Source organism: Prenolepis imparis, unplaced genomic scaffold, assembly GCF_030444845.1.
Source record: "Prenolepis imparis isolate NDT839.2.m4 unplaced genomic scaffold, iyPreImpa1.0 SCAF_70, whole genome shotgun sequence".
Lineage (NCBI taxonomy): Eukaryota > Metazoa > Arthropoda > Insecta > Hymenoptera > Formicidae > Prenolepis > Prenolepis imparis.
In genome coordinates, this window is record NW_028141228.1 from 155,649 (window position 1) to 170,000 (window position 14,352).

Below are 14,352 nucleotides of genomic sequence, written 5' to 3' on the forward strand. Positions count from 1 at the left end.
GTTCATTTCAAAAATTAGGTTGTCTCTAAATATCTTTGAAAAATGCATCAATTGAATAACAATTTCACGAAATTATCCTCCTTCGAAATCTTATAATTTTTATATAAAACATTTTTCCCAAAAATGTTTTATTTTTCTGATAATCCACTGTATCAAATAAAATATATCTTGTGTATGTATTATATATTGTTGAATTTTCCTAAGATTTTCTCCTACTAATTTACTATTTAATATGGAAACGTCAGAGCCCGAATCTATCTTAAACAAACAACTTTTTCCATTTAATTTTCCATAATACGAGAAATAATTTTTCTGTTGGATTCTCTTAACACTACATTCTACAAAGTCAAGAGTCGGGGTATTATCTGTGAAAGTCGAACTTTCCCCGAAAAGTTCAACTAATTCTAGTTTCCCTTTGCGTCAGGGCACTGAAAACGAAGATGTCCGGTCTTTCCGCAAGACCAACATTCCTTCTCTTTAGAGGAAAAATTATTCGCTCGTGCTTTCCCTTTCGAGTCTTTTAAAAATTCGTCTTTCTTTTTCTCGACGTTCGTTCGCGCGTCGTTCTTCTCCGCCTTTTGAAAATTTTGTCGTTCAAAATTTTTATAAAATTTCCCGTTATTTCCGTTATTTTCTCTTTTTCGTTCGTAATTTTCTCCTTGAATAATTTTAATAGTTTTTGCTCTTTCGATAGCCAAATTTAAGGAGGTTATCCCTTCTAATTGGAGGGTTCTCTTTATAAAACCGTCTAATAAAGCGGAAACAAATTGAGCGCATGCAATTTTGTCGCGGACTGCGAAAGGACATTCAGGATACGCGAGTCGCGATAATCTTTCGAGTTCGGTTCCAAACGAAGCGAAATCTTCTCCGAATTTTTGTTTTCTATTTGTGAAGAGAGAATAATAATTTTGAATTAAATTCCCTTCTCCGAAAAGTAATTCCAATTTTGATTTTAATTCCGCCAAAGTTAATTCTTCAAAATTCTCAATATTTTCCAATACAATTCGCGCTTTTCCTCTTAAATTCGCGGCGAGAGTAATCGTTTTCGTTCTATCATCCCAGTTATTCGCGATCGCGATCAAAAGAAATTGGGAGAGGAACTCCCGCAGCGGAACTTTTCCGTCGTACGTATCGGGCTTTAACTTAATACCCGTTTTTGTGCGAAAATCATTGGTCGGTTCAATCGCGGTACTAGCGCAGGCTCCATAACAATTCTGCGTGTCTCCGCAAGCTCTATTATTAGAAGGACATAGCTGTTGGTTTCGCTGCGAAGAAATTCTCTGTTCGAGTCGACGCAGCTGGTCATCCTTCTCTCGAAGAAGAGCTTCGAAGTGAACCTGTTGTTGCTCTCGCTCTGCACGCATTTCTCGAAGTTCTCGTAGCGCGGTTTGCAGCGTATCCGTCTCGGAAGAAGTCTCATCAACAGCCACTCGAGATCGCGTTGTTCTCGGGTTTTGCTGCGTTGTCATTTCGTTATTGGTATTTTCTTCGTTGGTCTTTTTGGAAAATCCCGGACGAGCCCCCAAAATGCTGCCTCCCTCGGACGCCTCTGACGCTTCTTTCGTTATCTCGCAAGATATTTCACTCTCACTAGCACTCTCACTCGCGCACGAAATAAATCAAGACTCTTATGGAAGCAATTTGATTTAATGCGACAACCATAAGAGATACAAAGAGAAGAAATACAATTATAATTGGGAAATTAGTCAGAGGTCTCGTAACGTCAAAACGGTATGACAGCTAGACCAAGACTGACATGGCGATGAAAAACAAAAGTAACCCGGGGGTTGTTTATCAACAACCCTCTTGACGACGATCTCCCGGAAACGTATAGGGAATGATCTTGAAATGTAGATCTGAGAATGAGGATGCAGATCCGAAGGGGCGCAATAATATATACATATATGCGTATATTATGTATGTATGCATACATGTAAATATAAGAAATGTATGATGCATGAATATATGAATATATAATACCTATATATTCTGAATATTTATAATGTAGCTTTCTATAAGTCACAATCTATCTAATACAGTTCATTTTTTTCAATCGATATAATCAACAGATAAAAATTTATTACTTCAATATTATGTATATGCATGTACACACACACTTACAATACATTGTTTGTCTTGATTGCAACAGAATACTTTTACAATATTTTGAATATTATATAGAATGGACCTCTCCCCGTCCATTCCCGTGAGAACGCAACCAATATGTTTTTCGTCTCTCCGATTATAATTTGCAATCGAGATTGATGCAGCTTTTTCTGGCCAATTGTAGAGTATAGATTATTGAAGTCTATATTCTTACCAGAATAGATTTTTAAAAATAATTTCTTATTATTTTGGAAAAGGTGAGAGTTTATTGCTTTCTAGAATTTTATAGAAATGTTCTCTCATGTATTTTACAATTTTGGAGTACTTTTCCTCGCAAGGATTGCCTCCTAAGGTTATAGTCGTGGCAAAAGCTGCAGCAAAAATTCCACAACATATGCCATCAGGTTGTGTTTGAATCTTTTCAAAAATGATGTCACTCGAGTTTACTGTAGGGTAACGAAGATGTATATAATTTTTCTCTTTAGCTACCAATTTATCGTATGTACAGCCAGGTAGACTATCGTACACGCGAAGTTTGGTGCCGTCAAAGGAAATACATCTCCAGTGATTACTACAATTCCCTCCAATTATTTGTAAGCTTTTATCACTACGACTAGCTTTAATCATGTGAGGGTATTCTATATATAGCACACTTTGTGTTTCGAAATGAGAAGTTTCTCTTATAATACGCAAAAATAGATCCAACGATTCATCGTTTAATTGACTTGTCACACGCAAGATATTGTCCTTTACCAAATAAAGAGGAGCAAATGTGTTTAAAAGTTTTTCATTTCTTTTTATATCATCTTCAGATATAGCTCGTTCGTTATTTGTGTAGCTTATGATAATGCAATCATCATATTGCTCTTTATTCAGAGCAATATCAGCAATATCAGTTATTATTGCTTCCATCGAAACGTTCGGTTTGAATCGTTTGCTCTCTTCTATGTCATTTTCACTTTTTATTATATTTGGTCTCTTTATTTGATTTATTGTCAGTATTTTTTTGTTGCTTCTTCTTTAGCTTCTATAATGTATCTTGGATTTCTGATTGGCATATGCCTATTGTGACTGTCCAAGATTTCTGGAAGCATGCATTCGTTATAGAAGCGTGTTAAGAAAGGCAGCATTTGATTTTTCCAAAAAATATTGTCTGCCTCAATGCGCAATATTTTCATGCTTTGTGGAGTCCAAACAGCAAAAATACAATATTCTCGCCGTGTTATGTTCAATTGATCTTGAACTTGATAAAAATATCGATGATTTCGATTCATTTTATGTGGATCTTTTTTATCAAAAATACCTTTCAAAGAAGGCAATGTCTCTACAGCTATTTCTGCTGTCAAATGTTCAGCTGACAGAGGACATTTTATTTCCACTAGACCATTTTCATCAATAATTCCGTCAGGAGAAGCACCCAAGCACGGATTTTCAGTATCGATAAATAATCCGCAAGGTTTTATTTCTTTATTTAATTTTATAGCCAATTCTTTTCTTGCTACTTCTTCGTTCTCGCGACCATATTTTAGGGCTGCGCTATCAATGAATGAAGGATATAAAATGGCTTTTACTGTTGTTGCACAAGACGTTGTCGGTCTCATGCGACATACAGGTCCAAAATTGGATGTTGTTAACATTTCTCGTCTCAATGATAACCATAATTCCGAGTCCCTTTGGTCTCGTATCAAATTCAATTTTTTTTTCAGTTTTTCGCATTTTCGGACAATTTTTCTAAATGATTTTGCCGAAGTTGCTCAAATACATCAGATGGAAGATCTGGTTTTTGAGACTGCGGACCATAATAACGATCTGTTCCTGTCTCTTGTTTGAATTTTTTTTGCCTTCCTTGCACTTGTTGAGATTCCCTGGTTTTTGCAAATTTTATTTGTCGTTGTTTTTCTAGTTTCTCAACAATAGGTGGAACAGTTTTATTCATGCTTTTATGCAATTCTGTAATGGCTTGTTGCGTATTAAATTGCACAGTTGCTGCCGCCACTCTGGCATTGTAAGAGCCCCGTTTACCAAAATGAATGCGCTTTCCACCAATTTCTTTGCAGATTATCGAATTAAACGATTCTGCAGGATTATTGGTTAAATTCAGCAATAAGCTGTCGGAATAACCGCTTAGATATGTAATAGCGCTTTCTATTTTTTGATACAAACCATGCATTTTCAAAAGTGGAACACAATTTTTGTTTGTTTTACTATCATTCTCTTCGCATATACGACCGCGTGCTTCGCATCGCTTATGTTCGCCAAAAACATGGCTAGGAATGTTTAATATATCTTTCTGCAATTCCATAGCCTTACAATGTTGAGGTGTTTGTTGGTCTTTTCTTCGTAATTCGGCTGCCTTTTCTACCTCTTTTCTGATATGTTTAATGTTGTTTTTCACAACATTTCGCAACTCTGTAAAGTCACGCTGCCTCTGCGTTTTTGGCTGAGTTGTCTCTGCCACAGCTTTGAGCTTTTTATATAAATTGCGAAGTAAATGATTCGTGCATTCTATTTTTTTTACTGTAACTATCTGTTCACTATATGGTCTATTATCAATAATGGCCTGATAAACACTACTATCACCAATAACTCTCGGCAATAACTGTTTTAAAAATCAGCCCATGCATTTCGAGGCTACATTTGAAATCTTCCGCGATGGCATCGCTCTCCATCCTTGTGGAGCTTACGTTGCGATCAAAATTTTTGTAGCATTTGTGAGCTTTTGGTTCAGTACCTTTTCGCTCTGCTATATCACATATTGCGCAAAATTTATTGCGGACACCGACGAAGAGAATTTGTTTCGTACGATAACCAATTATAGCTCCGATACCGGAAGGAGAATTGTAGGCACTGCCGTACGATCTCTTCATCCAACTACCATCTGCTACAACTGTTATATACGGAATACCGTTTATAACTTCGTTTCTCTCAAGAGCGAGTTGCTTTTCAACTTCGCCAGCTATTTTCATACTTTCCATGGCTGTTTTTTCAAAAGCATCGACTAATTTTTCTCTATTTTTTATGTATTTTGACTCGGATATGCAAGGAATATTCATGATTGCACATAGCTCATTCAACTGGGCATAGCCAATTCCTACTGTAACAGTTCCTGCTACAGCAGCCATGTCAATGTCTAATGTTTCCGGCTCTTCGGGTTCTGAGCAGATAGTGGCTTCAGTATTGCACATTTGGCACTGGAAAGTCAAATGCGTCTTGAACTCTGCGGTTCTAGTTTTTATGAGTTTCCAATCTTCAAATTGGCACTCTAATCCTGCCATATGATCATTAAATGTTCTGTGGATTTCATTCCACATATGAGAAATGTCGACAATGCGACGCCCTTGAGGCATGCTTTCCTGGATACGATTTATATCCAGAGGGCTATTCTCGATAACAAAATAATTGTTATCTTCGCAAAGTTCGACATTTTCATTACACATATCTATTTCTGAAATTGACTCCAGGCATTGCACTTTTTGAATACTAACTTTAGAATCCATCGTATCAGAGATTTCCATCGATTTTTGAAAATCGATGGATTCATTGCTAGTATCCTTACATGTGCTATTCCTAGAGTCATTTTCCTCTTGGCCTTTGGTTTGAATTTTCATGAGTTTCCAATCTTTAAATTGGCACTCTATTCCTTTCATATAATTATTGAATGATCTCTGGAGTTCATTCCACATATAAGAAATATCGACAATGCGACGGCCTTGAAGCATGCTTTCCTGGATACGATATGTATCCGGAGGGCCATTCTCGATAACAAAATAATTGTTAAGTAACAATGTAGGCTCCCTGCATTGATAAATTACAAATTCAAAAGGAGGCTATATGGAGCCACGCGTAGGGTGTAGGTACGCAAATATTAAAAACAAACTTGTTGGAATAACAAATTTATTGAATCTAAACGTTTCGGTCCTTTCTTTGGACCTTCTTCAGTAAATTTAATACAATAAATAATAATGGGGAATCTACATACTACCGCACGTAGCGCAAAAGCCGTGAGCCCCCCCTATCGATATTCCATTAGATAGACAAAGTGACATAATATGTCAGGTACTCAAAGTGGACAGTCCACTTTGAGTACCTGACATATTATGTTACTTTGTCTATCTAATGGAATATCGATAGGGGGGGCTCACGGCTTTTGCGCTACGTGCGGTAGTATGTAGATTCCCCATTATTATTTATTGTATTAAATTTACTGAAGAAGGTCCAAAGAAAGGACCGAAACGTTTAGATTCAATAAATTTGTTATTCCAACAAGTTTGTTTTTAATATTTGCGTACCTACACCCTACGCGTGGCTCCATATAGCCTCCTTTTGAATTTGTAAAATAATTGTTATCTTCGCAAAGTTACACATTTTTTTATACATACCTGTTTCTGAATCTGATTTCAGGCATTGCATTGTTGCAGTACTAACTTCTGAATCCATCGTTTCGGAAATTGATTGAACTGATTTCTGAAAGTCGATGGATTCATTGTCAGTACTCTTTTTTGTGCTCCTGGAGTAATTTGCCTGTTGCGTATTGCTGGACTTCAATAACTGTTGTCGCCTGCAAAAAAAAATGGATTATTTTGTGAAATATTTGTAACGACACCTCCGCGTCCTTCCCGACCGCCTACCCGTTGGAAGGCTGCGCCCGACGAACACCGGCCGGGCAGGGCAGCAGGCGCCAAGCGCCAAAAATTAATCAAACCGTTAAACACGGTCCACCGAAAACGCCCGACGCGCGCCGAAAGAAACCGAGTCTTATCACCCCTACTCCCGCTCCTTCGATCCAGCCTCCGATCCCGTTACTCGATCCGTATAAAAAGAGAGCTCGCGATAAGAGCTCTCTCAGATACCGTTCCGACTCCGCCGTATCACTGAATCCTCCCCACCGAAGAATAGAGATCGAGGTAGACGCTTTCGCTGCCTCTGCGAAGATAGTCTTCGCACTCAAAACTCCGGTTTCCGCAAAACCTACGAGCCTATGTATCCGAGGTAGACTGGTCCGCTGCCTCTCCCGAGATTGTCTCGAGATACATAGATCCCGTCTCTCGCACCAAGCGCATCGGCGACAGTTAGGTGGAGCTCCGCCACCTTTGCCGAGATTTCTCGGCCGCCGTTGCGTTCCCGCCTCGCGCGTTCACACGCGCATAAGTGGACGGCCGTGGAACGCCGTCCATACAATAGCCGCGAACTGCCGCGGATCCCCGCACCACGGAACACACCGCGCGACGCCCGCCTCGCATTTTAAGCGTGCCGGTCGACCGCGCTCTCTTCGATATATCGAAGAGAGCGGCCGCTCTCGCCCGACGCGGTTCTCTGTACGCGCTGACGCACGCACCGGCAAAAACTCCGACCGCCCCTCGCGTCGCGCCGACACCCCCTCGCCTAGCGGTAGTGTAAACACAACCACGTCGCGAGCCGACACCGATACACACCACCGTACGAATCAATACAAACCGATACATACACACACACACCGCGGCGATTTAAAGCCCGAGATACAGCTGTCAGCTGATCGCCAAATATCTACCGACGCATGCGACGTATACATATGCCTTCACACCACACATACACGCCCACTTGTACATAATCACAACATACATGAAATAAAGTTCGTTTGTTTAATTATAATTACCGCGTTCGCTGTCTCACCCTTCACGAGCCCTGATCCCGACTGCGTTATCCCGAGCTCGCGAAAGGCTCCGTTACATATTATTACAAAAAGAAGAAATAATTTTATTACTTTATAATCAAAAAAAATATCTGAAAACTGCAGTCTTTTGTTTATAAATCTTTATCTAATACAGAAAATTAATTATTTTATACTACAAAAAATATTTTGAAAATAAATGTCTATATTTTATAGTAAACAGAGCACACACAGGTGCAAACTGCTTTTTATATAAAATATAACCAGCACATGAATAGATCGCCTCTGGATTTTTTTAAATAACCAGCACACGAATAGATCGCCTCTGGATTTTTTTAAATAACCAGCACACGAATAGATCGCCTCTGGATTTTTTTAAATAACCAGCACACGAATAGATCGCCTCTGGATTGTTTTAAATAACCAACACACGAATAGATCGTCTCTGATAGGAAGTAATAACCAGAGCGCACATGCAAAGCGCATCTGATGTTACAGCCAGCTCACGAATAGATCGCCTGTGGCACTAACTACTATAAAATACAATAAATTTTTTTGATATAAATATAAACAAAAGACTGCGTTATCGTTCAAAAAATTTTTTCTCAATTTTATATATACATATATACATATACAAGGTGTTCTATTGCACCCAAATATCTCGTAAAATATGCACGATACGGAAAAACGTTTCAAATAAAGTTTTATTATAATAAATTAATTAATTAAGGCTCGTATAAATTACGAAATTCTTTGAAAGGAGGATAAGTAGGCCAACTACACGAGCTACAAATTTTCGATGTTAAAGTATTATTATTATTATAATATATTTAAAGGGTAAACGTTTCGACTGTACTCAGTCTTTTTCAATACAAAAGTAAATAAGTATATGAAACAATTCAAAATTTGTCTATGTATAAAAACATTAAATTCTGTTAATGCGAACGCCCGTATCAATTTACTAAAATTATCACAATCGGAACAGTTAATCTTAGAATAACTATGACTTAAATCTAAATAGTTAACATCTAATATTGAGAGGAAAGCCTTGTGTGTTGATTAGGTACTCGAACTTGTTATATCGATAAAATTATTCAGATTCATCGTTGGTAAACGAGAATGTGTTGGTAAAATTATCTCTTGATTATATTTCTTTTCCTTCCTGCCCAATCGACTAGATGAGTTGATAAATGCACTGCAGATATTGTACAATGATTTATAACATCGACATTACAAAGTTAATAATTAAACACTTACATTGTATGTCAGAAAATCACATGATGTTCTGTCATATGTTCCGTCCTCAAGCATTGTGTACAATTTTAATCTTAAGACGCGACCGCTTGTTTGTGAGTCGATATTAAAACTGATAAATTATCAGACCTTAAACAGTATATCACTATGTTTAGATTCTATGACCCTGATAATTTTTCTAGAATGTCAAAATAGCTGCTGTCAAGGACAGCGGTGTCTCTGTTAGAATTAATATTATTTTTTTGTTCTTTGATATGTAGCATTTCTGATATTAATCTTTTGTGGTAATTGCTTTCAAAATCCAAGATTTTTACATTGTCCCAATTGAACGTGTGTTGTTGATTTAATATATGTTCAGAAATCACCGAATGTCTTGCAGAATCCAGTCTAACATTACCAATCTTTGAGTCTAGTTCGCAATTGTCTTTTTGTCTGACCTATGTAAGAAGCATCACAATCATTACAATTAATCTTGTAAATTACATTAGAGTTATGAGGTTGTTCATTTTTATCCTTTTGTACTTTAACAAACTTATTCAATTTCTTAAGGCAACGGTATCCCACTGTCACGTCTGGTTTTTTGATGGCTGACGCTACCAATTCTGAGATTGTTTCTATGTATGGAATAACGAAATATTTGTTTTGTTTTTCTTCAATAACTCCAGGAATATTAGATTCTGTTACATTTAACTTAGTGACTATGAGTTTCTTTATTCTGCGATTAATTTCCATGAAGATGAGATTAAGGGGATAACCATTAGTTAATAATATATTAATGACTATTTCCAAATTCTTTTTATGAAAAATAGGATGTGATAATAATATAGCCCTGTTGACTAAGTTGTCTATAATCCCTGTTTTGTGACAAATAGGGTGATTTGAGAAAAAAGATAGAAGTCTGCCCGAAAATGTTTTTTTATGGAACCAATCAACACATATAATATCGTCCATTACATTAATGGAAATATCCAAAAAACTCAAACTGCGGTTAACCTCCCTCTCTACCGTAAACTTCAATCTCTCATGGTAATTATTAAATTCATTGACAATGTGTGTGACTCTATCTGCCGACGTACATAGTATGATATCATCCACATAGCGATAATAAAATAATAAATCTGTATCAAGTGTGTTTATGATTGAATTCTCTAAATCTTGCATGACTAAATCCGCAATTATTGGAGATATTTGAGAGCCCATGGGTGCCCCATGAATTTGTTTGTATGTTTTATTATTAAAACTAAAAAAGGTTGATGTTAAAACAAATTTAATAGCGTTTATGAACTCGTTTTTAGGAATTTTTGTGTGTGCTTCCACATAATGCCACCTATTATTTATGCAGTCAATAGCGAGGTCCAGCGGAACATTAGTAAATAACGATATCACATCTAAAGATATTATTATGTCTGTACTATTTAGCTTTTTTCCAGAGAAAAAAGTTTTATTATTTGATCCAAGAGGGGACATAAGATGGTGCCATTTTACCTTGGATAGTCATAAAGGTCACGCAAAAGTAACCTTCAATTTGAAACTACCTATTTTTCATTACATATTCTTGTAGCGTATCTCGAGAGCTTTCCAAAACACTATAATAAAGTATTATTTCATGTACTTTTTCAGTTATAATGTTTGAAGTTTACAATTTTAGACGTAAAATGTAAAATATCATATTACATACTTATTTTTCCATCATCTTTCCACTTTTATGCACGGAATAATGAGACTAATCAGTTGGTGCAAAGAAAACACATAGTTACTTTTAAAAAAATACGCAGTTGCATGTAGCAATAACAATTATCTGTTTTCTTTACACCAATTGATTGGTCTCATTATTTCGTGCATAAAAGTATTAGGGTAAAATAACCAAAAACTGAATATTTTATAAAATGTACATTTTATGTCAAAAAATTTTTTACTTTCAAGCCTTATAACTCGAAAAAACTAAAAATAATTTTATTATAATGTTTTGGAAAGCTTTCGAAATAAGTTTCAAGAATATGTCATAAAAAATAGTGGGTTCCATTTTAAAATATTAAGTTGACCTTGAAATGAACTCTAAATTTGACAACTAGGTCAAGGTCACCATCAAATGCCTTATTTTGAGCCCTATAAGTTTCATTCAAAACTTTACAAAATGCTTAGTTTTCGAAATATTCAGAGGTCCTGGTACTTTTGGCGGATCCTATATATTGAAAGTATAAAACTATACAGAGTGTAACAGGCATATGGCCGTATAAGGCGTTTTTGGAGGAAAATACGTATTTTCTTGAAAAATGTTTTATTACCAAAGTTGTAAGAGTTACTTATCATTACATAGTAGTATTAGTATGATTTTGAATAGCATTATCAGTTACATAAAGATCATTTTGAAATATTTCTATGGAAACCCTCATATTTTATTGCATATACGTGTAGCTTACTTTGATACTTTGAGCTTTTTACAATAATAAAGTGTATTTTTCATTCTGTGCTTTTCGCATAAAAATAGACAGTATTTTGACATAAAATACATAAAATGTAGTGAAACATTCCGTTTTCAATAATCTTATTATTTTTATGCATAAAATAATTAGACAAATGAATTGGTGTAAAGTGTAAAGAAAACGCATTGTTATTTTTTTAAATGTATATAATGTGCTATGTTTTCCAATTATGCGTTTTCTTTAGATTGATTGGTCTCATCAGTCTGTGCATAAAAGTAGTAATACTGAAAACGAAATGTTTCACTAAATATTTTTTATTTTATGTATAAATACTGTTAACTATTTTTATGCAAAAAGCACAGAATGAAAAATATTCTTTATTATTTTGAAAAGCTATCGAAGGAAGCTACACGTATATGCAATAAAAAATGAGGGTTTCTATAGAAATATTTCAAAATGATCTTTATGTAACTTTGATAATGCTATTCAAAATCATACTAATATTACTATGTAATGATAAGTAACTCTTACAACTTTGGTAATAAAACATTTTTCAAGAAAATACGTATTTCCTCCAAAAACGCCTTATACGGCCATATGCCTGTTACACCCTGTATATAATTTATATAATATTTTTTATGAGAAGTTGTGTGTGTGTGTGTGTGTAAGATTGGAATAGATTATTTTATTACTTCATGTTTCTATCTGATAATTGTAGCTTTTTTTAATTAAATTTCTGAAATGCAATTTTTATGAAAATCAAATTAAACAAAATTTAGATTTCACAATTTATACGAATATATTCTTTTAGATATTTTATATTTTCTCTATTTACTATTTATTATTTGTTCAATAAAATCAATTTTATTATGAAAAAAATTAATATAGATAAAATAATGCAAAACATATTAGCCTAATTGTAAAATTAAAAATATTTTGATAAATTTAAAATATTTGGAGAAATATATTTTATTGATTTCCAGAAAAAATTTATTTCAGATATTCATTTATAGTATAGAAACATGAAGTAATAAAATTTTATCTATTCCAATCTTCTCAACACACATCCAAATGTAAATTATACATGATACACATACTACACAATGACAAGCATATAAAAACAGACAAGAATGGGGAAAGAAAAAGAAAATATAAGTCAATGAAAATCTGTACGTGTCGTGAAGAGATATATAATTGATTGTTTGCATTGAGAGAGAGAGAGAGAGAGAGAGAGAGAGAGAGAGAGAGAGAGAGAGAGAGAGAATGTCACTATTTTCTGAAAAGTAAAAAAAGAAAGCTCTCTCTCTCTCTCTCTCTCTCTCTCTCTCTCTCTCTCTCGATACTTTATGCTTAGTATTCTATCAATCAGTAATCAATGCAATCAATCAATATATCGTTTTACGGCAACAGCCAGTTGCTCGTTTACTCACTCATTCATTCTCTTTCATTTCCTTTCCCCATTTTCGTCTATCTATTTGTTTGTTATATGCGTTGTATGTGTATGATATATAATATGATATGTATGCATTTATTTGTACATGTAATAATAATTCTTGAAAACAAACATACCTTTTCATCCAGCCTTTCTTGAAGGAAACTCTGCGGCGAGTGAGCGGCAAATGTTTTGCATCATATTTTCTTCCCATTTTATGTGGCTACTCTAAACTAGACTAGTTTATTACACTATCACACTATCACACTATCACGTTTTTGTCCTATTCAACACGTTTGGTTATCACGGTTGACTTGTCCATTGCTTTCGCGTGCGTACGTACAAGCAATATGTACCGCGCGACAGCGCATATCTGTACGCGCAATGCTATATATCATCGCACATGCATGCGTGATAATACCACGCTGTGGACTAGGGTTCGCTCCCAAGCTGTTGCATTTTTTTTGCAAATTTTACAAATTTATATGTTTGTAATTTGCAACGATATAATTTTCAATATAAACTTGAGAAATAAGTAGGCTATCGAGCCAAACGCGGATATTTGTGCGTCAGATAGCGAAAATTATTTTTTTCGCTATAAGATTTGTGCACGGGGCACGAAAATTTTGCTTGGTCCGTTGCCAAGACTTTATTTATGAATAAATCTCAATTCGAAATTCTTATATTCCCCTTTGATCCCCTTCGACAGCCTATTTATTTCTCAAGTTTATAATAACAAGCCTAAAAAATTATTGATATAATTTTCATTCAATTTACTTTTTATTCGATCTTATATATTTTATACATTTATCCGATAAGGTCAGATCAATGTGTAAGATATATAATAAGATTGAATAAAAAGTAAATTGAATGAAAATTATATCAATAATTTTTTAGGCTCATTATTATAAACTTGAGAAATAAATAGGCTGTCGAAGGGGATCAAAGGGGAATATAGAAATCTCGAATTGAGATTTATTCATAAATAAAGTCTTGGCAACGGACCAAGCAAAATTTTCGTGCCCCGTGCACAAAACTTATAGCGAAAAAAATAATTTTTGCTATCTGACGCACAAATATCCGCGTTTGGCTCGATAGCCTACTTATTTCTCAAGTTTATATTGAAAATTATATCGTTGCAAATTAAAAAAAAACACAAACATAAATTTGTAAAATTTGCAAAAAAAAATGCGAGAGCTTGGGAGCAAACCCTAGCCCACAGCGTGGTATTATCACGCATTTGACGCTTGAGCTACGCTGACTTCTCGAAAATAAGTCTAATATACCTGGTATATATATTCATAATCTTTTCGCATTGGAAATTGCAAACTAACCAATTCATAATAATAAAATCATATATAAGTTATATGTGATTTTATTATTATAAATTGGTTACTTTGCATATATATATATATATATATATATATATATATATTTATTTATTTATTTCTATAGGCCACGGCTGCCTGATAAGAAAAAACATGTTTCGA

General features: G+C 34.8%; 1 pseudogene; it reads right to left on the reverse strand.

Moving 5' to 3' along the window:
• Nucleotides 1-2,349: 2,349 nt before the first annotated feature.
• LOC145947375 (uncharacterized) lies at nucleotides 2,350-13,076 on the reverse strand (annotated as a pseudogene).
• Nucleotides 13,077-14,352: the final 1,276 nt, after the last annotated feature.